This window comes from Phycodurus eques, chromosome 3, assembly GCF_024500275.1.
Source record: "Phycodurus eques isolate BA_2022a chromosome 3, UOR_Pequ_1.1, whole genome shotgun sequence".
Taxonomy (NCBI): domain Eukaryota; kingdom Metazoa; phylum Chordata; class Actinopteri; order Syngnathiformes; family Syngnathidae; genus Phycodurus; species Phycodurus eques.
Window position 1 is genome coordinate 8,889,203 of NC_084527.1, and position 27,849 is coordinate 8,917,051.

Below are 27,849 nucleotides of genomic sequence, written 5' to 3' on the forward strand. Positions count from 1 at the left end.
TCCCACATCCCAAAAACATGCATAAATTGGAGACTCTAAATTGCCCGTAGGTGTGACTGTGAGTGCGAATGGTTGTTTGTTTGTATGTGCCCTGCGATTGGCTGGCAACCGGTTCAGGGTGTACCCCGCCTCCTGCCCGATGACAGCTGGGATAGGCTCCAGCACGCCCGCGACCCTAGTCAGGATAAGCGACTCAGAAAATGGATGGATGGATATGACCAAGATCCATAAAGCATTACAAAGGGGCAAACAAAAACTAAAATATGTTACTGTTTATCAGCATTACAAGAGTTTAGATTATTTTCCCAGTGAATAATCCGTGAATGTTAATGAGACAATTGAGGTTTACGTCGGAGCTAAGTGGATGTGCTCCAATTAGGAGCTGCTCTAAATGAAGACTGTTCTGTCAACTGGCTTTCTTTCTAGTTCTTCCTCTTCCCTCCTCAAGTTCATCAAGTTGCAGTACCTGAAGACATGCTTTTATTGCTCATAGTCTGCTTTAAAAAAAAAAAAAAAGGGAAAAAAGAACACAATGTATTTTTTCTTCCCCTTCCCCCCATTGGAGTTGTATAACTCCGTTGCTCAAGTGTTAGTGTTGCCAAGTGTTGCCTCTGGCATGAAATCTCCTGAGTCATAGGTAGGCTTTTCATGAAAACGCTTCCCGTGCAAAGACACACAACAAAGAGGAGACTTCTTTTTTTTTTTTTCTGGTCTGATATCTGTTCAACTCTTATGAATAGCCATTTCTCCATATGTCAATTTTTTGCAGCCCAAATACGTGCTGTTACCTTGAAAGAGGTTCGCTGATGAAGCTGAGCAACATGGAGATGATTACCTAAGACACAGGTGTCAAACTCAAGGCCTGGATTGAAGGCAAGCATTGTTTTGTGACCAAAACCCTTTTTGCAGTAAATACAAGAATACTTGAACAAACTCTCATCCTTGACTTCTGATTTCAAACCTAGTTACCCATCAATTTGTGGTGTATATGTAATAATGTGATGAGGCTGATTAAACATTTATATGGTTTCACAATCATAACGGCCCTCTGAGGGAAACTGTAACTACAATGTGCCCCCAGGACAAAAATGATTTTGACCTAAGAGTACATGTCATTTGCAACTGAGCATGCCTTTGCGTAACATATTATATTCGTGAACTCCCACCTATTTGCGGTCCGCTAGTCACAAATTCACCTTTTCCCTCATTTCTATTGAACCTATCTTTAGCTATCGTTTTTTTCCCCCCACTGTACATATAGGCACAAGGTCCTCTTCTCAAATAGACTTATCCTTCAAATAAACGCTTGCCGCTCTCTGCGGTCGAATAAAGAGATGGAAAGGAATAATGAAATACGCAAACTTTTCTTTTTTGCTGACTGAACTTTCACACTCCCGCTTTGTTCCGTCCACTCCTCTCGCCTTTGCACCAAAGACCCTCTCGTACTCATCTCCTCCTCTTCCTCACACTTCCCTCAGTCATCCCTCCCTTCCCGCCCGCCATCAAGTGTGAAATGAGAACGCGATGAGTTGACTTTGAGCGCAGAGGGGGTAAGCGCAATTGGTCTGTCACAGGAGAATGGTCTCGGCAGGCTCGTCCTCCCACCGGAACGCACACCCAAACACGCGCGAGCGCACTCCACAACGCTGAAGATGCTGCAGAGACACGAGGGCCATCACGGACCACTCGGTTATTGATCGCCATCAAAAAGCTAGCGTTCAGTCAGTCCGCCGCAGAAACGGCAAGTCGCTAATGAATCGAGACATGCAGGAGTGAGACAACGCAAAAATCACACCGACGACACGTTCAAGCTCCATCGAGATGAGTTTAGCCCGGTGTGAAGGCGCATCTGTAGCACTAATAAATACCCATCCGATGAGTTGACGCTAACGAGTCCTGACGCGAGGGCGACGAGGGGGGGCGGCGGCGGCGTGGTTTGACTTTTTGCCTCTCGCCCACTGCGGCGTCTGTCCAGGTGATCAATGCGCTTGTTTCACGGCCCAAAATGAATCCATATGTGTTCTTCGCCCGTGTATTTTTTGGTGGGAAGTGATAAAGTACAAATACTCTACTTTGTTAGAGTAGGCTTGCTTACGTCGATTTTGATTTTACACATTTGAAAACAGATAACTGTACTTTTTTCTCTTTACTTCAGAATAGGCTTGTCACATACACCGCCATGCAAACATATTGCCCCCGGCTCAAATTATATATATAGTTATTTTTTTCATAATTTCCCCCACTTTAATATTTAAGACCATCAAACAAAAGTAAATATCAGACAAAAAAACCCAAGTAAACATGAAATGCAGTTTTTAAATGATGATTTTATTTTTCAAGGAAACAAAAAAGCTATTGAAAGATACCTGGCCCTGTGTGACAAAGTAATGCCCCCCCCCCCCTAAACCTAATAACTGGTTGGGCCACCCTCAACAGAACAACTGGCAGTCTTTCACATCTGTGGAAATATTCTGGCCCACTCTTCCTTGCAGAATTGTTTTAATTCAGCCAAAATGGAGGGTTTCCAGGCACTAACAGCCTTGTCCAGGTCATTTCGACTGGATTCAAGTCCAGATTTTGACTGGGCCACTACAAAACCTGATTATTATTATAATTTTTTTTGTCCTTCAGAAGATGACTTGCTGGTGTGTTTTGGATCGTTGCCCTGCTTAAGCTTGAGGTCACAAACAGATGTCCGAACAGTCACCTTCAGGATTTTCTGGTAAAGAGCAGAATTGATGGTTCCATCAATCACAGCAACCCGTCCGGGTCCTGAAAATTTAACATCAAAAATAATCTCACCAGTATTTTGTGCTACACCGCAGCAGTATGACACATTGGCGAATCATCAGTTGTGTCAGAAAGAAAATTGTGGTGACTAAAATTGTATAGTGCATTGGTACTCGGTATTGGTGTTCAGTGTTGGGGAGTAATGAATGACATGTAATGAGGTAATGTAATTTGATGAAAAAATGTACATAATTGTAATTCGTTATACAGTAACCCCTCGTTTATCGCGGGGGTCAGGTTCCGGTATGAGGGGCCGTTAAGGACATTATTATTAATCACTTTATTTGAAAGGGGACAATGCAATTTCATAAAACCCAAACACATTATTCAGGATTAGCTCTCACACTTACTATTCAAATGCTTTCACACACACACAAACTACTGAAAGGCTCTCATAAGGACTACTTAAACACTCTCATACACGAGTCTTGCTCTCATTTACACTAGTCAAATGCTCGCATTGACACACTCGTCAAATGCTCTCGTTTGCACTACTCAAATGCTCTCACACACACGCGTCTTGCTCTCATCAACACTACTCAAATGTGTTCACGTGCGCACGTCAATCACATTCTGGCACACATCACTGGCGTTCACGTCAATCATGCTCACACGTGGATAGTGTAAATCTTTTATTAGGTAGTTCAATTCAAAAAGTGAAATTATAGAGAGGAACTGCACAGTGCACACACTCAAAGTGAAGTATTTCATATTTAAAATATGTATTATTTTGACGATTGTAGCACATAGCAAATTAAAAAAATCCCCATATTGAGAAACTAAAAATACGAAAGTCAATTAGTTTAAGAAATGATTTTTAATGTAGAAATTAGGCTGGAATTTTCCTTCTGAAAAGTACTTCAGTGTTTAATCACTGGCCGACTGGGTAGAGCGTCTGCCTCACAGTTCTGAGGACCGGGGTTCAATCCCCGGCCCCGCCTGTATGGAGTTTGCATGTTCTCCCCGTGCCTGTGTGGGTTGAATGGATGGATGGATGTTTAATCACTCTATGAGTACTGAAGAAAAACTTTTCAACTCTATTCTAATTTATTGAGATATACCTATATTAAAAAAAAAGATTTGACTCTGACTGTGTGTCGTCTGGAGTGCATATCTATGACACGAGTTTCACGACGACAATTAAATTCCTTCATTCCCTTTGGACACCTCATTAGGTACACCGGCGCAGGGGAGCTTAAACGCGACTATCCGGCCATCCTGCCTGCAACGAACCGTAAACGTTTCAGATTGTAACGCAGCAGTGTTGAAACTCTGCCTTGAGTCCAGGAGTAAACACACGTCCACTGCGCTTTATTCCGAAAGGCACATTTATTCGGCAGCATCCGCGACCAAATAATGGCGTCTCGCTCTTGATAGACGAGCCAGCCTAGCCCTACTTCAGACACGACACGGCTTCTGATTGGCCGACCATTACGTCATGTCCTACAGCTCTTACACATTAAAAGCAGCCATTTTAAATCAATGAGCAAAAGCGTTATTGTTACACAATAATCCGACCATTACGAGCGCCTCATTTCATGCTGGGAACGTCTCCTTTTAGGTGACGCTTGTGATTGGCTCTCTCTGGTCCTACGTCGGCAACCTTCCCAGTCCCCTTGTTGTGATTGTACGGCGTTGTGTGCAACCATATGCAGCACAACATGCAGGCATCCTTGTTATTTGGGTTTTCGACGTCAAAACTGTCGAAAGCCAGCTTTATGTATCACTCTGTTGGCCAGCTTGATTTTTCAATGATACAGAGAAAGCGCTTTCATTTAAGTCCTACTCCAAATTTACATTGACTTTGAACAGTTTTGACTGTGAAAGTTTACAGGTTTAAGACAATGAAAAATGCTCGAGTAAGAGTGCTGCAGTATATACTGTAAAAACAACATAAGTTAAAGTTCAATTGGCTGCTGCAAAGCCTGTGCATGCATGCCAAGATCTTTTAGCAGGCTCTTGGTGGAAGAAGCCACAAAATCTCTGCATGCTATTTCAACCAGGTTGACTTTCACATTGCGTCTTCGTTGTCGCGCATTTGCAGTATTGTTTTGTAATTAAAACCATCAATACTTCTTCTTGAGTAGATCACGAATGACCTATTTTGAAGTTTCCTCTTTGCAAACGCTTCACTCATTTCGTCGGCGAGTCAAAAGCGCTTATAACCGTATGTGACATGCTGAACGCTGCGACGGTTCCATATATTCACAATGTCTGTCACATATATTACTTGTGATGAGATTTTTCATTTTTTTTCCCCCTTCACTAAAGCGTATCAGTTAGAGGTTATCACCTCTGAAATGACAACGATGGACGTGTACGCTTATTTTTGTAACTTTATTTAATGTCCAAAACGACAGCGACGTCCACATTGCATCACCTGCAGTTGTTTTTGTCATTGATTAATATCGTCTATTTATTTATTCATTCATATGTCATTGCTTAATATCGTCTATTTATTTCACCGCATTTGTTAGAACACCATATAAAAATTACTCACTGTGTCATTTATTCCCCAGAGAAACCCATATCTTGATTGACAGCCGGGTGATATTTGTGCCACAGTGGTGGGGGAGGACTAATTGATCCTCCTCCCCAAGACGTCCCTGAAGAACAATGAATTGTGACGCACGATCCATAACCACAGGTGAGTTTCTTCCATTGTGCTTGCAATCCAAGTGCAATTAGTTGTTAACCAAATGCTCTAAAACACATTGATATTCTTGGAAATGACTGCCAGTTTCATTTTCTTCAGCAAAAAAGACAAAGACAACCTATTGGTGAAATATGGACCATTTAAACCCCATAGGCCCTTTAATCGAAACACACAAGTTGTTTTCTGTTTGGCTGACGAAAGCAACGTGTACAGAACGGCTCGTATGTGTCGCCATTGTTTGCTCACGCATGAATGATGGTGTGGTACGTCATGTAGCAACCTTATCGTACACCAGCCTGTAAAGGACAACATTATCAATATTAGAGAGTGATGGACGCGTGCAGGTGCTACGGGTGACTGATGATTTTGTTCTGAGCATATTTGACGGGCTGACAAAACAAACCGGCGAGCGCACTGTTCTCATTTTAGAAAAGAATACAAACCCTGTGAAAAAGAAAACATAATGGCCATATTACAAGAATGAAGACATTGAATTACCTGAATATAGACGTAATTACAAGAATAGTATTACTAGCATAAATGTACATGTGCATTGTCCCTAATATTACGAATTTATTTTTGTCATTTTTACAACTTTCTCCTCATCGTAGCCTCCTACGTTATTCTGTGAACTAAAACAATTTTGTATTGTAAAATGACAATTTGATTCTTGTAATATTAGATTTGGTCTCCTAGCATTGCGACATTTATCTCGTAATATTGCATTTTTATTTCCATAATTTTTACAAATGGTTTCTCTGAGTATTACTACTTTATTTCAGGACTTTTTAGTCATACTTTATTCTCATAGCATGTGTCTTTTCCCTCCAATTTACTACTTTATTTTTGTAACATAACTTTTTTCTCACAATGCGATTTCATTTTCAGAATTTTAAAATGTTCCTCCTTGTATTATTACTATTTGTTTTGTTTACATTTATGACTTTATTTTGTTGTAATTTTATGATATTGTTTTTAAATATTACAATGTTATTCATTTACTGTCATATTTTATTGTACCACCTAATATCATGAACTTTCCTTCCAAATATGATTTTATTCTTGTACTCTTGCTACTTTCATAATTCTGTTTTTCTTGTAGTTTTGTTTATTATTTTCATTTTAAATTGCAATTTATATTATCTATTATACCTGTATTACATCTTGTCTTGCAGTAAATTAGAATAAAACCAACATTTATCTTTACAATATTATTCTTTTTCCACAAAAATATAACGACTTTATCGTAACAGGAGAAAAACAAAACCTCGATTCTCACATTTGTACTATTTTTATGTCTTACGTTTCCGGTTTATTTTTCTTTATGGATTGTGTTTTGTGTTTCCAAAAGATGCATCATCTCTCTCTTTTCCGACTGTCCCTCAAACATAAATTTGACGTCGTCATCCTGGCTGCTCGCCTGGTTCTCTCCTTAATCTGGTGAGGAGAATGCACGCAAACGCACACACACACACACACACACACACACACACACACACTCTGTATGTACTGTATATGTGAGATTGGAGAGAAAAATGCGGCAGACTTGATAAAGAATCACAGAGGGATGCTGAGGAGGATGACGCAGTGCGATGGTGGATGGGATTAAAGCCTCAACATGAGAATGGAGACAGCATGAATGCTTTATACATTCATCCACATCACTGTGCATTTCATGCAGTAGTCTACAGTATTCACGGGAACGACTGTGAATAGACTCCGTGCTCGGTGCGCGTTGTGTGTTCGTGAGCCTACAGCGTGTTCCTTTTTCAGGGATTAGTGCTCTTTTTTTTTTATTTCTGAAACCTTGGTGACGGCGGTCGAATGTCAAATCAGGAAACTCATTGCGGTATTAAAGTTCATTTTATATGTTCATTGAAGAACATCCACTGAAGAGAACATCAGCAAGAAACCTGAGGGAACTGAAGTGCACCGAAGCAAATTATGAAGTTTACATTTTATATAGCTAGAAAACTCAAGTCAAAAGGTAATCAAACATTTTAGCCAATATTCAAACCTTTTATATTTAGTGTTCCTCATATATTCACACCCTCCCAGTTAAAATTGTTTGATTTGATTAAGGGAAGTTCAGCAACTCTTCACATTTTTAATGGTATCTGAAACAAGCTGAATGTGGAATTTTAAACTGAAAACTGTTCACATTTTTACATTTCAACGAGTGGAGTGAGGTGAAAAGTCCAATTGGGATGAATTGCTTTATGCCAATGCTGAAATGATTCGTATTTTGAATAGCGTCCGATCCGATATGCTGTGGCGTAGATGAGGTCATAGGCTGGGTTCCTTTCTGCTTCAGCGTTCAGAGTTCAGGAAGCGTTCCCCTTCCCCTTAGCCCGGTGTGAAGGCGCATCTGACCGGCTAAGAAGCGTTCCCCTTCTCTGCTGGTTTTCATTTCAAACATCTTTTTCTCTCTGTTAATCTTTGATGGCGTCGAAGGACGACTTGCTGCAATCCTCCCATATGCCCTCTATATACAGTATATATATGTTTTTATTTACTCTCTCTACCCCATTTACAGTAATAAACACACGCAGGAGTGTGTAAATTATGGATGCTTGAGCGCGCTTGCCAGCAGGAGAATGTTTTTACCTGAGCCGGCCGACGTATTTGAAATCGAGAGAACACTGGCAGAAACGTCTCCGAGGGCCCACCGGAGGTCGGAGCTTTCTGCTCCCCCTCGTACTCGTACAAGTCCTCATCAACGCAGGCTTATATTTATACAAGCATGACATGCGGCTCATCTCCCTTTACGGGCTACTTTTTAAAGTACACTGTGATGTGCAGGTGGAGTCCTCACCTGGATGGGTATCAACTGGACACAATCTTTGCTGATAGCAGTACATTTTCGATGTGTGTGTCTGCGTGTTCCCCATATAGGACTTCTACAGGGAGCATCCACACTCAAAATCAAAGATGTTTCTTTCGGCATGTTCTATTCTCATAAAGAGGGAAAATGGACCGAAACAAATAGTACCAAGACTGACATGTGACACAGGGTATCCAGACTGCGTGAAAATAAAATACAAGGAAGAATACGTCAAACTTTTGTAGTGGGGAATGATTTGGAAGACATGTACAGTACAAACATTCACAACCAGTTGCTCCTTTATTTGTGTGCCGCAGCAGTGGAAGGGTCACGTCGCTACATAATTGGCTATCGTTTCGAAATTGCCGAGCCTGCGCCTTGGTCCGACTCGATGATGACCACACACATAAGGATTTGTGATCGTAAATGTTGAACCGGTTTAACAATTACCATTGTCAGACCCGAACGGTTTACGAGCAGATTGGGCAGAAAAATCAGTCATACATCCCACACCACAAGATAATAATTCACCAATCCAAGGACCCAACCAGTCAGCTGACTACACCTTTTGCCAAATAATAAACCAAACAATTGACTAACCATCCAACCGAATAATCAACCAAACAACTACCTATAACCACACAAGCAAATTATCAACAAAACAACTAATCAACCAACCGAAACAAACACTAAGCCAACAACTAACTAGTCAACCAAACAACTCGCGAGTCAACCGAAGAACTCACTAACCAAGTCAACAACTCATGTAACAACCAGAACAACTTGCTATTTAAGAACTTACTATCCAAGCAAACAAATAATCAGGCAACCAAACAACAAACTAAGAAAACATCTTACTTACTAACTAACTAACCAACTAACTAACTAGATATGCATACAACCAACTAACCAAGCAAACAACTAAGTAGTTAAAGTAACAGACTAATGAAATCAACCAAATAACCAAACAATTAACTCATCAACCCACCAAATAACCAAACCAAAATGACAACCAAGCAACTAAGGAACCAAATAATTAACCAAGCAACCACTAACCAAACAAACAAATTGATGAACAAACTAAACAACCTAACAAACTAATCAACCAACCAGACGACTAACTAACAATAATTCATTTGAAAAAAAATAACCAAACAGCCAGTTATTCACCCAAAACTAAACGAACAACCAAAACTCTGACGAAATAATCATCCACAAAACCAAACAACTCACCATCACACGCATGAACAAACAAACAACAGATTAACTCAACAAACAAACAACCTTCCCAAAAACATCTATGAAAACAGCAACTAAACGAGCAATCCACCAACAAACTAACTGCCTCTACAAACAATAATGAAAAAAAAACTTCTAATACTCAACACTTTGGTATTTAATATGCTCAATACTATGGTTTTAGTTTGGCGTGGTTTGCAGTATGCAAAGCTGCAATATTTTGCACCTCAGGCACTTAAATTGACCAGAATAGGATTGTGTGAATGCATCTCAGCAGGAGGTGATGCTTTTACAGGAAGAAGCGTAAACATGAAGGTGGTGCGATAATGCCGTTGCACAGCGGGTGTGCCGGACGAAATCGCAGTGCGGGAGCAGATGTCACACTGCATGTGACGACGTACAGTAAAGTCGTATGTGGGATCACACATGCGCCAACAAGCGGCGGATTAAACATCAAGGAGCAGCGGGATTAGTGCACAGCGGCTGCCCACTCACCGGATATTAAGTTCTTCCCAGGAATCATCGCTCCTTTGGCATGTAGTAATTAAATGTTTGCCTGTATGAAGGAGGTCCTACAGTCCTCGTTAATCTGATCCGGCTTCTAAATGTGAAAAGCAAGCTGCGTTTAGTGCGAGACAAAAACGTTGCACGATGAATTTGAGAAAATCATAATCCAAAATATAAAGCGGGTCTTTTATTTTCCGGTTAGTTAACCAAAGTTACACACACAAAAAACTAAATCTTTCACCTGAGCTTCGGTCTACGGAGATCAAATGCCAGTCGAATGAGAATAACAGTCGGAAGTCGAATGGCGCTGAGGGTGTGTCATTCGGAATTTGACCGAGAATGTCATTTTGTGTCATGTGCGACCTGAGCTAATCAGAATCAGAATCAGAATCAGAATCATCTTTATTTGCCAAGTATGTCCAAAACACACAAGGAATTTGTCTCCGGTAGTTGGAGCCGCTCTAGTACAACAGACAGTCAATTTACAGAACGCTTTGGAGACATAAAGACATTGACAAAAAACAATTGTGCAAAAAGATGCAGAGTCCTCTAGCACTTAGAGCAGTTCGAATGACTAATATTGCAATAGTCCGGTGCAATGACCATTGTGCAAAGGGCGCTGAGACTTCAAGGAGTGTATGCGGTTTAAAGTGACGAAGTAGTGCGATCATCTGGGACAATGTTGGTTGTGCAAATGTTACAGATACTCTTCAATCAGTGTGCAAATGGAGCAGATGCTACTCTGGCATGAGTGGCCAGTATATGCAAATAGTGCAGCGTGGCGAGACAACTACAGTGAGTGCACGAGTAATACATAATTGTCCCCAACAGAAATGTGACAACGAACTCAAGTCAAAAAATTGCCAGCTTGTTGTAATGGAATTATAGGTTAGGTGTTTAAGAAGTTGATCGATTTTGGTCGCCCACTTCAGGTCCTGAGAGATTGTAATTCCCAGGAACTTGAAGGTCTCGACGGTTGACACAAGGCAGCTGGACAACGTGAGGGGCAGCTGTGGCGAAGGATGCCTCCTGAAGTCCACGATCCTGAAGTCCACGATCATCTCTACCGTCTTGAGCTCACCAGACCTCGGTTTTGAAGAGAAGATCGAGAGAAGTGAACTCACTCACAAAAGACAAAATAAAACTTTATTATAATTCAAAAGTCATCTTAAAAAATTAATGGTTTACAGATGATTGATTAGATTTCATGTTTATTTTTTCTAATGCACCGGAAATGCTCATGTACATGCGCATGTGGCAGAGACTCTCTGTAACTCCCACTAACCACCCGGGCTAAACTTAGCGCCTCCCCAACATACAAAGGATCTTAAACAGTCGGGATGTTTCAACATACTTCCTCGACATCTTTTCCTGTACTATTTTCATACTAGCTAGGGCTTTGGCGGTATACAGAAAGAGCCCAAAAATAATGTTTTTTTTTTTTTTTAGTGATTAGCTATGGAAGGAATCCACCTAAAAAATGTGAATGGATGAATGTATGAATTGCGAAACACAAATACTGACAATCATGCGGAATTTGAGCATTGTAATGTTGTAATGTATTGTGCTGGTTGTCTCGAGTACACCACACTCTAAAAGAGCTATGTTGTTTTTTTTGCCTAGTCACGTGTAGTGTCACTCACGTTTCAAATTCGATTAAGATGTTAAAACACTACAGTTAATAAAAGGTTCAAAGTTCAAAACCTACGGGCTGTATGTGTGTACCCTGCTTTAGACTCCAGCGGCTTTCCACTACTTCTGACCGTGCGCCACAACTAAGTTTACATCTTGACAGTGACAGTCGAGGAAGGGCAGTACTTTCTTTTCTTCACATAAACACAGACGTGTCATTTAAAGTGTATCCTCAATTACATCCTTCTAATGCGCAACTTTTTATTACATTCGGTGAACTTCATCTCGGTATTGTTGGGGGGGTCATAATTCTAACGTTGAAACCTGAGTAATAAATGCTTTTGAAATAAACAACAGGAAGTTGGCTTTTGCAACTTTAAGAGTCACATCAAGGAAAACTAATTTGTTTGCCAGTTTGGTGTCTGTGTGTGTGTGAGCGACATATAGGATGAGAGTGCAGGATGCGTGACGGGGGTGGCGGGCGGCCAGAGTCAGACCGCCGCCTGCGTGAAGGCAACGGTCGGCAAGGTCAGCGTTCTGTGTGCCAAACAATGCCGCTCACGTGGTGGAGGCTCAGGCTGCATGACAACGGACGTGTTACGGCACTCATTCACTCACTTTTTGAATGAAATGTAGTCATTTTTACAAACTCCTGACAGACACATCAGGAAGATGTTCGTGGAGTTATACCAGGGGTGGACAAAATACGGCCCATGGGCCTCGTACAGCGCGGTCAACTCTTTAATCCGGCCCACCAAGTATTTAAATTATCAAGAGTCCTGTAATCCCCCAAAATTGGTGACTTAAAATGTTTTAATTCATTTTTCTATTGAATTAACTCATTACATAATTTACAAAATGTTGTATTGTAAATAATCCATCCATCCATCCATTTTCTGAGCCGCTTCTACTCACTAGGGTCGCGGGCGTGCTGGAGCCTATCCCAGCTATCATCGGGCAGGAGGCGGGGTAAACCCTGAACTGGTTGCCAGCCAATCGCAGGGCACATAGAAACAAACAACCATTCACACTCACATTCACACCTACGGGCAATTTAGAGTCTTCAATTAACGTGCATATTTTTGGGATGTGGGAGGAAACCGGAGTGCCCGGAGAAAACCCACGCAGGCACGGGGAGAACATGCAAACTCCACACAGGCGGGGCCGGGGATTGAACCCCGCTCTTCAGAACTGTGAGGCTGACGCTCTAACCAGTCGTCCACCGTGCCGCCGTATTGTATTGTAAATAATCAAATTAAAAATATTCGCACATTGAGACTTGTATGTTTATTTAAATAAATAAAAATATTTACTTGGTGAATATTCATAATTACATTAATTATAAATTCATGTAAAATGAGCATGAATTATTTTATTATGAATTGAATTGAATTATTATTATTTTCTAAATCGTCCATAGATGTTAATGCCAGGGAGAAGGGTCATTTATCTAATATATGCCCTGGGATTGAATTTAAGGTTTTATTGAACATTTGAGGCATATTCCCCCACAAAATGTTGGCTGAGCTCCATTGTAGTGTGGTTAGCTTGTTCAGGTGTACCTAATGAAGAGTACTTGGGCTTTGGGCAAAGTACATCATGTTTTTTTTTTTTTTTTTTTTTTTTTAAATCTTATAGCCACAAGTCATTTTGTTTCTGGGGTCACGTAGAAAGCACATTTGTCACCCAGACCTTCAGTATAACTCCTGTTGCGACTGTCCGCCTCTCACAGCTCTCGTGCGTCCTCCCTCATGCGTGTGCGTTTTCTCTCAGTCCCAAAACTACCGGCCTTCCCTGTGTGTGCCACCTGGATGCTGAATAATGGATGCCGCTTTCATAGCATGCTCGATTTTTTTTTTCTTTTTCCTTTGCACTGATGTCAGCTTCTTCTCATTGCCAAATTTCAGTGTTTTGTTGTATTTATTTTTTTAAATATTTCAGGGGTCTAAAAAATAGTGCTTGGCTCTGCACTTTCATCCAGAGTTTCACCAAAACAGGCTTTTGTACATTTTTCACAATTTAAAAAAATCCCCAGCATCTTCAGTGGTGTACTTAAGTATAACCCAAATTCCAATGAAGTTGGGACATTGTGTTAAACATAAATAAAAACAGAATACGATGATTTGCAAATCATGTTCGACCAATATTTAATTGAATACACTACAAAGACAAGATATTTAATGTTCAAACTGATAAACTTTCTTGTTTTTAGCAAATAATCATTAACTGAGAATTTTATGGCTGCAACACGTTCCAAAAAAGCTGGGACAGGTGGCAAAAAAGATTGAGAAAGTTGAGGAATGCTCATCAAACACCTGATTGGAACATCCCACAGGTGAACAGGCTAATTGGGAACAGGTGGGTGCCATGATTGGGTATAAAAGGAGCTTCCCTGAATTGCTCAGTCATTCACAAGTAAAGATGGGGCGAGGTTCACCTCTTTGTGAACAACTGTGTGAGAAAATAGTCGAACAGTTTAAGGACAATGTTCCTCAATGTACAATTGCAAGGAATTTAGGGATTTCATCGTCTACGGTCCATAATATCATCAAAAGGTTATAAGAAAAGTTCACCCCTCTGCGTCCAGACTGCACATAATTGGCACACGCCTCCAATGGAGAATTTTCTCACATGCACGCGATGTATTGTTGTGAGCGACTGGTGTTGTGGAGGGAATTCAGAACGCTTGGCTTCCGTGCACTCGCCGCGGCCATCAGCGGGTTCCGCAGGTGCCTCGTTTCCTTTTTGTTGTTGTTTTCCATCCCTCTCCGTTCCACCGCCTCATATGAATTGTAGGAGGAGGAACAGCACAATAGCAGACACAAGCCACCGCTTTGCTCGCTTGTCAAACAGCCCGAGTGCACGCGTCAACTACAGTTGAGCAGAGATCTTCAGTCGGAATGGCAAAAAAATAACTTCTTCATCCCTTTTGCTCAAATTTGAATGGACAATTCTGGTCTTGCACAATGAATGCTAATGTGAAGAAGGCTCTCCTGTAATGGTGCCTTCAAAAACCCAAATGTAACTTATGTTCTCTTCACAATATCCTCTAAGAAGGTGCCCATAAGAGCTTGATTACATATAATTTATCATATTATGGCTAATAAAACGTCATTGTAGAGCGGGCAAAGAGGAAGATGAACATCAATCATTGATTAATTTGCAGACCAAATGGAAAAAGTGACAAATAGCTCTAAATGTGTTGTTTTTTCTCTGCTTTAAAAAGTCTACTAAATCTGCTTAACATCCTCTGGTGTGTCACATTGATTGAAATCATATTGATTTTACATTTGATTCATCCTGGCCTGGCCCAATGAGACCGCTGTATATCCTCCAAGCTGTCCTTGACTAGACACATTGAAAATATGGCATGCGGACGGTCCGCCAAATCGAAAGCTAGCCCGATGTAAATTTGTCGTATGGAAATACACGGCATAAATATTGTCGTTTCGGCGCCGCTCGCTGCTCACGGCCATTCGTCAATAGTGTTAGCCCACAAAATATGACGAAGGCTCTTGAGGCTGCAACGCTCGACGTGGTTTAGCTATGACCTTTTCATACCTGAAACAGGATAAAGGTTTTTTTTTTTTTTTTTTTTTTTTTAATTTCCAAGACGAAAACCACAACGTAATGTATTGAATAATGTAATGTAAATTTAATGATTAACGGTGAACACCTTTTCTTTACTTTTTAATATTCAAAAATGAACCTTTAAGGTAAAAAAAATATATAAATTCCGAAACTGATATTTTATTTATTTATTTATTTTTTCCACAATAGATTTTCCCGTTGGAAATAATGGAAATGGAAATAATCAGTTCCAGGATCAAACTGTCACCGTGTCATGATGTAACCTTTATTAAGTGTACATGCAATGGGCCTGATTCAACAATGTGTTTGGAGGAAGAGTGACATACGTAGTTGCTACTTCTAAAGGGACAGACCAGGAACCAAACCTCCATCACTGGATTTGTGGAAGACATTTTCTGACAGGTATGCATAAATCGTTTAGCTGGGTTGTCTTTCAATAATTTGGCAAAACATGATGGCTAGCCAGCGAGCTATCCATTTCAGTGTCAAAGCAGCATGTCTCTGCCATTCATCCGAGCAACAGAAACGTCCATTAATCAGCAAGACCCTCAATGATCATGTTACTAAAGGGTTTTATCGTGTAACTGGTCTGGGGGTAAACAAGGGTGTTTATTGCAGAAAGTATAAAATGGAAATCAGATAAGGGTGTGGGAGTGTGTTGCAGGAAAGCTCCCAGCATGGTGCACGTGGAGGCCACAAAGAACAGATGTCGGAGAAGACAATGGCTGCGGGGCGGGGGGGTTGCTGTAAACGAGAAGACCGCGCCTGGAGCCAGCAGCAAATGGCCATCATTCTGCAGAGCAATGATGACGTCAGACGGGACCGTGGACCAATCAGACGACAGCGATTCTATGCTAAGGAACAGATAGCTTTGTTCAGTCTGCGCTGTCTCTGCTGAGGCTTGGATAAGCGTAGCTGCTGACCCAGAGCTCTGACGCACGTATCGACTAAATTGGTTGCTTTTTAACACGGCGTTATAATCGTAGTTCCTTCACGAAAACGAACATGCTAGGAACCGCGAGAGTTAATAGGTGATTTTAAACACAGGTTCCTTCATTAACTATGTCTGGATTTCAACCATGTGTACAGTTTAAAAAAAAAAAAAAAAATCTATTTACTTGTTAAAAAGTCAATTACAGCCGGTGCACCATCTCCCTTGACAGCAAATTTACCTCATGTAACTTCTTCTTTTGGCTGACAAGTACAGAAGAGAGCTAAAATCATCTTTCAAGCTGTTATCGCTCCGCCTTGGGCAAATGACATGCAAAGGTTTTATCTACTATGAGTATGCTTGAGCTTTTGCCGCCCTAGAAGTTCGTATGACGTCATGTTGAAAAGCTCTTTTTATACGCTTTTCTTTTTCTTCCCAAATGTGTCACTGATATGTGCTCGTTGGTAGAGATGCGACATATTCCAACGTCAAACCGCTGTGATCGAGAAGTGGCGTCTTCGAGGAGCCAAACAGTGAGTCATTTCCCTCGCTGAGCTTTGTCAAGGATCAGCATCTCTCAGCTAAAATGAAATCACGTCTCGGTGGATGCTGAATAATTTCAGAGTTTTTTTTTTTTTAGAGCTGCGGTTAAGTGAAAATGGCAGTGTCGCTCTTAGGAGAGCAACTTTGAGATCAACACGGAGGTCTCACGCGTGAAAATGTCCAAGACGATCGGAGAGCGCGTGTGTCACTTGAAAGCTGTTATGATGCCGGTGTGTTATGTGTGTGTGCGTGTGTGTGTGTGTGTGTGCGTGTGTGTGTGTGTGTTTAAATGCTCACGCATGAGGTCATGAGCCTTTTGCCCTTCAAGGTGAACTGTTCTTGCTTCAAGCTGCTTGTCCCATCTGAATAAGGCCAATCCCTGTGGAGGAGTACGAGGGCCGTGCTGATAAGAGATCAGCCACAAAAAGTCTTCATTTCTAGAAAAAATAAACTATACATTTATGGAAAATATTAATTGATGTATCAGAAAGTCGGTGTACAGAGACAATAAAAACATAATTTCACAAGAAAAACTGGAAAATTGTTGACTGAAAAGTTTAATTAGTTTCGAGACCACGATCTCAAATCATCTTTCCCCATTCAAATGACTAGAAATGCCATTTATCTGTTGCAGCCCCCCCCCCCCAAAAAAAAACTGTTTTTGTAATGTTTTTATTATTCTATATTATTGTCCTTTATACAAACATACAGTAATGGCGCGATTAAATCAAAAGTAAAAATCTAAACATTTTTTGCCAACTTTTTTTTTTTTTTGCTTCAATTCAGTGGACATGGATGTACATGGCGACTGTCACAGCTCCTCAGTAAGGTGCAGGAAAAACACATTTTCCCCAGAGAATAAAGAAAACATGTTTGTGAGGATTGTTTGAAACTTTGAAATGAAACTTTAAATGAAACTTCCTCAGCTGTCACATGCAAATGGTGCACTTCTCCACCATGCAACTATTTGCTTTTTTAATGCTGTCGCTTGTGTTTGATGTCACTAGATAATTGCTCCTTTTTAGAAAGCAAAGAGGCCCACTCACGGCTCACAGGACGCTGCTGTATCCATGGTGACGAGCTTTGTTACCTTACGCCGCAAACAATAGTTTGTTGTGCCTGGCGTGGGGAAAGCACCTTTGAGAGGAGGGTGAATGACATTTCTCGTAAAATCGCAACTGTTATCCCACAATACAATTGTTTCCCTCCTAAAATGTATTTCACTTTATTGTACACTTTTATTTTTCTAAAATTCTTACTCACACTTTTTTTCCATCTTTAAATTACAACTCTATTCTTGAATATTACTCCTTTGTGCTTTTACAGGATCACACATTTTCCTCCTCCTTTTTTCACATAAAGTCTCACTTTCCTTCTTACAGCATGTATTTTTGCCTCAAAATTACATTGTCAGCATTGTCCATTTTTTAAAAATTGTAAAATGACCACTTTGTTCTCGTAATATTTCAGCTAGTCTCATAATATTCAACCTTCCTCATAAATTTACGTATTTATTACAGCATTAAAGCTTTTTTGTCAAAATTCATTCATTTCCTGTACCGCTTATCCTCACAAGGGTCGCGGACGTGCTGGAGCCTATCCCAGCTATCTTTGGGCGAGAGATGGGTTACACCCTGAACTGGTCGCCAGCCAATCGCAGGGCACATAAAAACAAACAACCATTCACACTCACATTCACACCTACGGGCAATTCTAATGTTTTCGCATGTAATTTACACTGAGGTCTACAGAAAACCTACCCACACAGACCTTCTCTTGGACTCCCATCAGCCACTAGAACGCAAGCTAGAGGTTATCAGAACCATTGAGGACAAAGCAGAGAAGATCCCCACCACCGACAACTGGCAAAAGAAGAAGCAGACACTCATCCGGGGCTTTTGTCAAATCCGTCACGAGAAGAAGAGCCACTACAGCCGAGTCTAAGGATAGAAGACACTAGGCGCAATGTGATAGCTCATTACGTAGCTGGTTCGTCAGAGAAAACTCAGAGGGATTTTCTCGTAACGTGACATAACAATCCATTTCAAACCACTAACTACCCTCAGACAAAAAGCTGGTTCACCCGAAGGACAAAATCCTGAGAAGAAAACGCACCAAAACTCAGTTGTGGTGCAGTGAGGAGTACAATTAGCTCTACACTGGAGAGACCAGGCAGCCTTCACACAAGCAAATGGCACAACATCACAGAGCAGTTTCTTCAAATCCAGAATCAGCAATTCTTTTGCATCTCAAAAAAAGAGAGGAAATTCTTTGAGAAAAACAACATCCAAATTCTGGAAATGGTTTGAAAGACTTGTGAAAAAAGCCACCTATGTTAAACTAGAAAGGCCCTCCCTGGGCAGAGGAAGAGTTTTGTGCCTATTGTCATCGCTCCCCCCAAAATTGTCTCATTCCTCGGGAAGAGTGGCCACTTAACGAGCTATTTTGCCGCCAGGCAGATGAACGACCGCCACGCCTGGCGACAACAACTCTTCTGTGACCACCCCAAGAGTCAAGTCAAGAAGTTCATTTCTATAGCCCTCAAGTCTCATAATGTTAAAACTTTATTCTCATATTTCACCTATTTTCCTTCATAAAGGACATTGCATAGTATTCCGCAACTTTTTTTTGGGATACAATTCCTACCATAATCTCATAATATTAACTTAATATTAAAACAGCCTTATTTTTGTTATGTTTCAACTTTTATTTCATGAAAATACAACTTTATTTTCATAATATTATACCTTTTTGGCATATAAACACACACACGCACATTCATTTTTCATGAATTTACACTTTTTTTCACACAAAAAAAAACCTCATGGTGTAGGAACAAAGGAACCGTAAGGCAAGAGAGAAAATTCCAAGGATTCCGGATGTGTGCAGGATTATTGATTGGTACTCCTGTGTGTCCACATGTTAGCATATTCCATCACCGTGGATGAAGCCACACGATGAATGATGATGAAGGACTCCAGTCCAGCCTCCGCTCTGGAATGCCAATTGCGGTTGCAACAATTAAATTGGCCATCTCACATTTTTTTGCAGTTATTAGCATTGGATATTGCCAAATGCAATTAGTGCTGGCTGCTGTATCAATTTTGTTGTGTCTCTGGACAGTGATGATTTATTTCCATTTTTTTTTTGAAGGGTGGGTGCACGGTCAGCTCCAGTAATTCTACCAAATTGACTTTTTTTTGTTTTGTTTTGTTTTATAGGAGTGCTGATGACATGAAAGTGCTTACGTGGTGAAACTTTCTTCACCTGCCTTCTTTCTTGGTGACAGTGTACGACGTTGTTGCAATATTACGCCGTCGACAGAACGATGACTCGGTGCAAATGTCCAGAGTGCCATTACAAAGTCGGACACAAAGTCAAAAACATGATGGATGGCACACGGGGTTTTCATTGTGTTAGATTGCTCGCCGGATGTCCGTGGGACTTTATTGATGTTCCATCTTTTTCATTTATTGAACCATGGACAGGACTGGAGAGGAGAATTTAAGTGGGTGGGGGAAAAAAAAGCTTCCACTCTTTTGGGAAGGCTTTCTAAAAGATATTTGGAGCGTTTATGTTGGAATTTTTGCCGTTTTATTTCTTCCCAACCGTGTTTGATGGGGTTGAAGTCAAGTTCCAAACTCACCCAAATATGCTTTATGGACATCGCTTTGGGCCTTTTCATCAAGTCATCTTTTCCCATACAGACTTCTGCCACACCCACCGCCCCTAAACTGGGAATGAACGCGGAAACGCCAAAGAGAAGCGATAAATTGACAGCGGAGGCTGCGTGGAAATCCTATAAGTGGACATTTCCTGAGACTTGCGAATGTCATTGAAATCTGTGAAAAAGATGAAGCACACTCTAAATTTGAAAATGCCTCATGTACCTGATGTGTAGTCGGCCAGTCGGGATATGCGGACGGCTCATCAGGAACCCGTTTACAGCGGAATCTTGGTGAGCATCGTAAAAAAGTGGCAGGAAAAAGTCCACTAGCTCTGATATAATCCAACAATAAATAACACTGCTAATAAGATGTAATAGGCCGTTTCACAGTCATTCTTTGATCAACTCAAACAATTTTTTGGCCAGTCTATTATCTATTATCTGCTATGTTCACAGTATTACACTTTTTTTTTCTCAAAATGTTTTCACCCCAAATTTCCAAACGGTTTCCGCAAAGGTGGACGCATAAATTTGTCACACTTCTTTCCTATTCTCACATAACATTACAGCTTTATTCTAATAAAATTGTCTTTTTACCCCCCCTTTTAAAACTCGAACGTTATTGCCATAGTATAACAGCCTTTTTGAGGGTGCTGGATTAGGAACATTACTACTGTATTCTGTTAGTAGTGCAAAATATTCTTATAATACTGCCCCTTATAAACTTACTACAAATTACAGCCTTTTTTTTCTCGGAAAAATTACAACTTTATTGTTCAAATATTGGACCCTTTTTCTTGTAAAATGAATACTCATGCTTTTTGAACTTGATCACATTATGAAAATGGTGGAAGGAGCCAATGAAACTCAAATTCGAGGCTCATCTGAATTCAAGGATGCTTTCATGTCTGCAATTTCTTTGACATTCTCCATTTCTATTTGCGCTTGCCTTTGTCCTATTGCTCTGTTGCATAAATGTCTGGCTACAATAGGTACACACAGGGTTCAAAGTATTTTTTTTTTTTCTCAAACAATCTCTGTGCAACTGTTTTCCCCCCTTGCTTTTCACATAAAATAACTTTTGCAAGCAACACTTTCCGCCAGTTAGAAAACTACAAAGGGTAGAACGACAGCGCCTTTTGTTGGGAGTTTTGAAAACTCAAAACAAATTATGAATACACACGGTAGAAGTCGTGGAATAATTTTTGAAGCATTGGTAAGTGTGTCATTGCACAAATAAATACAGCCAAACCAGCCTTTAATTTGTTCTTTGTAACTAAGTAAAACAACAAAAATCGTATTTCTATTGTCGAGAATTGGTGTTTTTGTGATGCTGCCACAGAAAAGAGGAAACGTGATAAAGTTCACGGTCTCCACTTGGCTGCAGCAGCCCTTAGTCTCCTTTTCAATAAAACGTTAGCTGTGCCTTAGCTCCAGACACATTCTTTACTGTTTTTCACGTTGGCCCGTTCTGATAAAACTGATACGATGGTAACGTTTATGCTAATCTCTTGTGATGGCTGCTGCCTCTGCTTAGAAATACTGTCTGTTGCAGGCAACCATAATAAACTTGAATTTGAAGTTAATTTGACAAGATGACATTTCTTGCGAGTTTAATTTGCCCTCGGCGCTTGGGAATTCTCTGGAAATCAGAATACTTTGAGATGTTTTCCTCCAAACAGAGCTGTCTCTTAGTTTTTCATTGGGGAAATTGACCTTTTTAAATGCCAAATCCTCCACAGACTTTTACTAAGAGTCTTGCTTTTGTAATTGAAATTCAGTGTGTAATGTTAGGGGAGAGGCTTGGAAAGGCGTCGGCACTCATCGTGATTCTTCTTGTTGGCTCAAATAAACCTTTAATCCAAATACTGTAAAACCAATCAAAGAAAGTGCACAAGATCATATTGGGCATTAGTAGCAAGTTTGTGAGCATAATTCATATGATGTAATCAAACAGCATGCGATATCAGCTGCATCTTTTTTTCTGTATGTTGCACTTCGAGTGTTTTAACGCAGCGGGAACTCTGCATGAGCTACTTTATCTGCCGGAAAATTCGCATTCCTGCTGATACGGCATGCAGCCATTGATCACATCCAAGCTAATGAGCTGGGGTGTACTCACACGAGGCCATTTGAACTGCGCTTGACCCCAATTAAAGCGCAAAGTCCAGTAGATAGCTAATATGCGTGATTTGATGTGTACGGAAGTTTAGTACACTGCCCCTTCCTCTGGTACGAGCGGTCACGCACACGCAACAAAGACTTTTACTGTAATGTGATCCTTCCTCGCCAGTCGTTCATAACCGCCACCAAACGCAAAACAAATGAATACAATGACTTGAAATAATACACAAAGGAGGCAAAAAGTTCACTGCTTTGTCACATAAATGGGGACATTTTTTTTTGCACATAATTAAAAATAAACTGATTTAATTTTGTTAGTTTAAAACATTTTAATCATGTGCGACCGATGTACAGTCGTCTCGTCAGTTGATCATGATTGATAGCTGCCAAGTTGCACAACTGAAATAAGCACAACAACTAGAAATAATGCATGGAGTATTTTCTTTTTTTTTTTTTTTTTTTTATAAAGTGACTTACGCGCACATGCACGTGCAGGGAACAGACTGTAATATAATTAATGCAATCACCAATTATTAATGATAACAACCACTGTGCACAATAGAAATAAATACAACAAATAGAAATAATCCACATTCAAAAAGGTCCACAAAAGGCTATGTCACGAACGGAAGTAAAAATAGAGTTAATAGACAAAATGATAATTTCTTTTCATATACAAAGGCATGGGATTACTCCTTTCGGCAGTTATTCATATAAGCGCCATCTTGACCAATAGAAATAAGCAGGACGAATAATCCGACCCGGTTCCAATTGCGGAATATAAATCACACTTTACAGTGACATCATCCATCTGGGTCACATGACTTCACGACTAAAGGACACAAGGGTTAAAAAGCTGCATGTTTAACCCCACTGCTGTCTCATTTTTATAATCTTTTTTTCCATTCGCCACACTGTGACTGTGCATCTATTCGAACAAAGCCTCGGGGTCGCAGGATAAACTGTGGAATTATCAAGGACCCCCAATCATCCCCCACTCACAGTTCAGCCGCATTCCTCCTTCACTCTAAAACACCATTTGGCATTTAGTGAGATTTAGTTTACAGAATTAATACAAAACTGGAACTTTTTTTTTATAAAATATAACAAATTACAAAGTCACAATGCATCTGGTGTCTTACTTTTGTTTACTGTAGAACTGCACTCAATTGTATTTTCTGCAAAATTGCCTCTAAATTGAAAGAATTTAGTTAAATAATTCTTAAAAAACCCTTTCCTCGCAGCACTGGTGCTTGTTGGGAGGCATTTTGCTTTTTTTAGGTTTCAATAGTAACCGCTCAGTGTTACCAAATTCATATTTAGCTTTTGCGGGCCGAGCGCTGTGGGAAGTGGTTAGTTAGCAAGTCTGGCTCACAGTTCTGAGGTTCTGAAGAGTTTGCATGTTTTCCTCACGCGTGCGTGGGAACCTCAGCTTACTTCCACATTCCAAAAATGTTCATGTTCGGTTCATTCATCAAGCGATTTCTTTTTTGTTTTGTTTTAAACGTGACTGGCAACAAATCAAGAGTCTTTTTATGTTGTTATTGGAGACTTCTGGAGACTCCTTCTTGAGCAGGAAATGTTCAGCCCTACACGTCTGCAATGCAAACGAATGGCCACTGTCTAATCTAACCAAATGTCCCCTCATGAAGCAAGCATCCATTAAGATTCGATTTTATTATTTCTCGTGGAGGCAGAACTTCATCACCTCGCTACTGAATTACACTTTGTCAATTAATGTATTGGATTAGTGCGGACACATTGTCCCCATGTGGAAAATTTAGCCCAACATTCAAGTGTATGCTGCTTATCAGAATCTAATATAGTATAAATGCTGTGGTTACGCTGCGGCTCTGCTTACCTTTGGGCTTTGACATGATAGTGTTTCAGGCAGTTTAGTCCAGTGTAACTTAAAGGTGGCGCTGGCTCTTTGACCAGACTACCTTCCAAGTCATGGGTGGGAGTTTACAATCCTCGGCCCCGCCTGTGTGGAGTTTGCATGTTCTCCCCGTCCCTGCGTGGGTTTTCTCCGGGCACTCCGGTTTCCTCCCACATCCCAAAAACATGCATTAATTGGAGACTCTAAAATTGCCCGTAGGTGTGACTGTAAGTACGAATGGTTGTTTCTTTATATGTGCCCTGCGCTTGGCTGGCAACCAGTTCAGGGTGTACCCCGCCTCCTGCCCGATGATAGCTGGGATAGGCTCCAGCACGCCCGCGACCCTCGTGAGGAGAAGCGGCTCAGAAAATGGATGGATGGATGGAACATTTACAGCTAAACTTAATTTGACCTTCTTTAAACATTTGAATGTACATGTCCAGCTGTTCAATGTGTTCAGTACTTTTTGCACAACTTACTACAGGTATGCTTGGTGGCAACTTCCCTCTGGAATCCATCCTGTTTCACCCCAAAAGCCGAACAGCCCTAACTCAGTCTCCGTAGTGTATGTTGCCTATAAATTTCCTCTTAGGTTTAACTGCAGATTTAAGAGCCAAAAGGTAAAGCAAAGGCATTCAAAAAAAGTCTATTTTGCATTTCCCCAGTATGGAGTCTGCTTTGTCTCATCGGCAGTAGCCCAATTATTGTCCAGTGGAAAACTGCTTCTCTCGCCTCAAACACTTTTCGTTTCCTCTTTGAAAATTAACCAGCTGTGATGATTGCTTCCATTTCCCATTTGCTGTGGGCCGCAATGATTGACAGCTCCGCTTGCGTACGTCTGCTCCGCTATTGTTTCGGACCCCTCTGAGGCCTTCAAGTTACCTTCCCAAAAAAAATATATATATATATATTCACTATTTTCCTCTGATGTAAATGAATAAACAGTATGATACAGTTCTACGCCACAACCACAGCATAAGAATATTGTTAAATTATTACCTCGGACTATGTCAATCAAAAATGAGCACAATTTATTATATTTTTAAAGGTAGACTTTTTTTATACAGATCTTTAATTGAGCAGGTGTATGCAATGAAGTGACATTGGACGACACGTCAGTCTTTGTTATATTTGACCATGCTTGCATTTTGGCGGACTGCATGAAATGCACATCATAATCTACCACTGTATAATGTACATAATTATCTATCTCTATATCTATATCAATCCATGCAGTTAGCAGTAGATATGTGTTTAGTACATTAGGAGTAAATCTCATTACAATGGCAAATAGATTATACTGTACGCACTGACTCTGCAAACAGAAGAATTACTTTACTCCTGAGTGTAGATAATTAATGGAAAGTTGGCACACATTATGGAAATGCCCGATATAGATCCATGCAGTGTCCATTACAGACAACATTTTTCATGTTCCCTCCTTTTTCCCGGAGCCCAAAAATCAGAATCAGAATCATCTTTATTTGCCAAGTATGTCCAAAAAAAACACAAGGAATTTGTCTCCGGTAGTTGGAGCCGCTCTAGTACGACAACAGACAGTCAATTGACAGAGAACACTTTTGAGACATAAAGACATTGAGAGTGATGTCTAATATATATATATATATAATATATATATATATATAATATATATATATATATATAAAATATATATATATATATAAAATATATATATATATATTATATATATATATATATATATATATATATATATATAATATATATATATATATAATATATATATATATATATATATATATATATATATATATATATATATATATATATATATATATATAATATATATACACACACACACACACACACACACGCACACACCACAGCCGGTCCGTGAGAAAAATGCCTACTCTAAACCGGTCCGCGGTGCAAACAACGTTGGGGAACACTGCTTTAGGTGGTAGTATTGGCAAATACAAACTGATTATCAACTCACATTATAAATAGGTTACGTATATTTTTGATATAATCTTGCTTTGTAAGTTAAAAAAAAAAAAAAGATTGCCAAATCAAATGGTAAAACGTTATAGTCAATGCTGTTCCACTCCACTCCTGTAGGTGGCGGTAATAAGTAGCAGAACAATACTATAACAACTGAGCAGGTAACATGATTATAGGTGCCCAGAAGGTTTATTCCAACTTTTTTGTTGACTATATTAAAGTTTCGGTCCCCCGAGTTGAACTGTTTAAAGACAGCCAGTCAATGAAATGAGCTGACTATGCACTGATGGTGCAACATCTCAACTAAATAACAGCCTGAGCCAATTTAGCCTGAGGATGAGTAAAGCTGCAATTGATCTCTTCGCTGGAGTCTGTGATAAAATGGGGGGAAGTTTGATGCTGACGATGCAACATGTCCTCCAACTTGTAGGTTGCCTCGGCTTGTGGATTGTCACACTTTTATTATGTGAGGTAGTAGCAGTGAGTGTCTGTGTGGTTACTAGTATGGAAGTGACTGGGCTATCTATCGTGTTGTTGTGTTGTGTGTTTTTGAGTGGGGGGAAGGAGGTGCGTATGTTAGATGGGGAGGGTCTGGCTTAAGTTGTTTTCTTATATGCAACAAAAGTCTTAATATTTGTGTCTTTTCTGTCATTTTAACTGCACCTGTTTGGCTGCTTGGTCATGCAGAATGAAGGATCTGTATGCTAAAAGTTTTTTTTTGGTTTTTTTTTGTAACGGGAATTTGATACACTCCCTCTGTGGTTATTTGCTGTATTTTGTGATGCATATTTATTGTAATGCAGTCAAACAAAACAAGGTTTGAGAGCGGACAGACAAAAAAAGAACAGAACAATAGCAGAATAAAATGGTCTTTGACTACTATAATTTTACATACAGTAGTAGTCTGGTTCTGGTCAGTGTTGGTGTCGGAGCACATCATGGATGGGGGGCATGAGTTCAGAGCGCCTGGGACACATTCTGCTGCTCAATAAAGTGCACGCACACACACACGTACACAACATTAAGTGTTATAAACAGGTGTGCCATGGCGGGCATTGGGCAAATTAAGCCCATCACTTACCTTTAGAAGAGTTGAAGCGGTGAGTGTGGTCATTTCTCTGGATGCGACGGTGTCCTTCCACTCCTTTGAGCATTTTTGTTTACGTCTCCCAAGATCCAGCTGAACCACCTGAGGGCTTTTATTTTATGGAGCATCGTGTGGCTGTGGTCTGAAAATGTGTTTCTCGGTGTGTAGAAAGAATTCTTACACACGTACCCGTGGAGGCGCCAAATGTTAGCAGTCAGCTCACTTAACACTTGGCATGGCCGTCAGTTGCAAAGACATCTGTAAACGAATCATTGTATTTAATGATTTCTACTTATCGACGTAGCGTAGCTGGAGAGGAAATGGAAAAAGCTAATTGAATGGTGACAATGCAGCACTCCTCCCTTTGGAGCTGTCAGTCCATGAAGGAAATATGAAAAC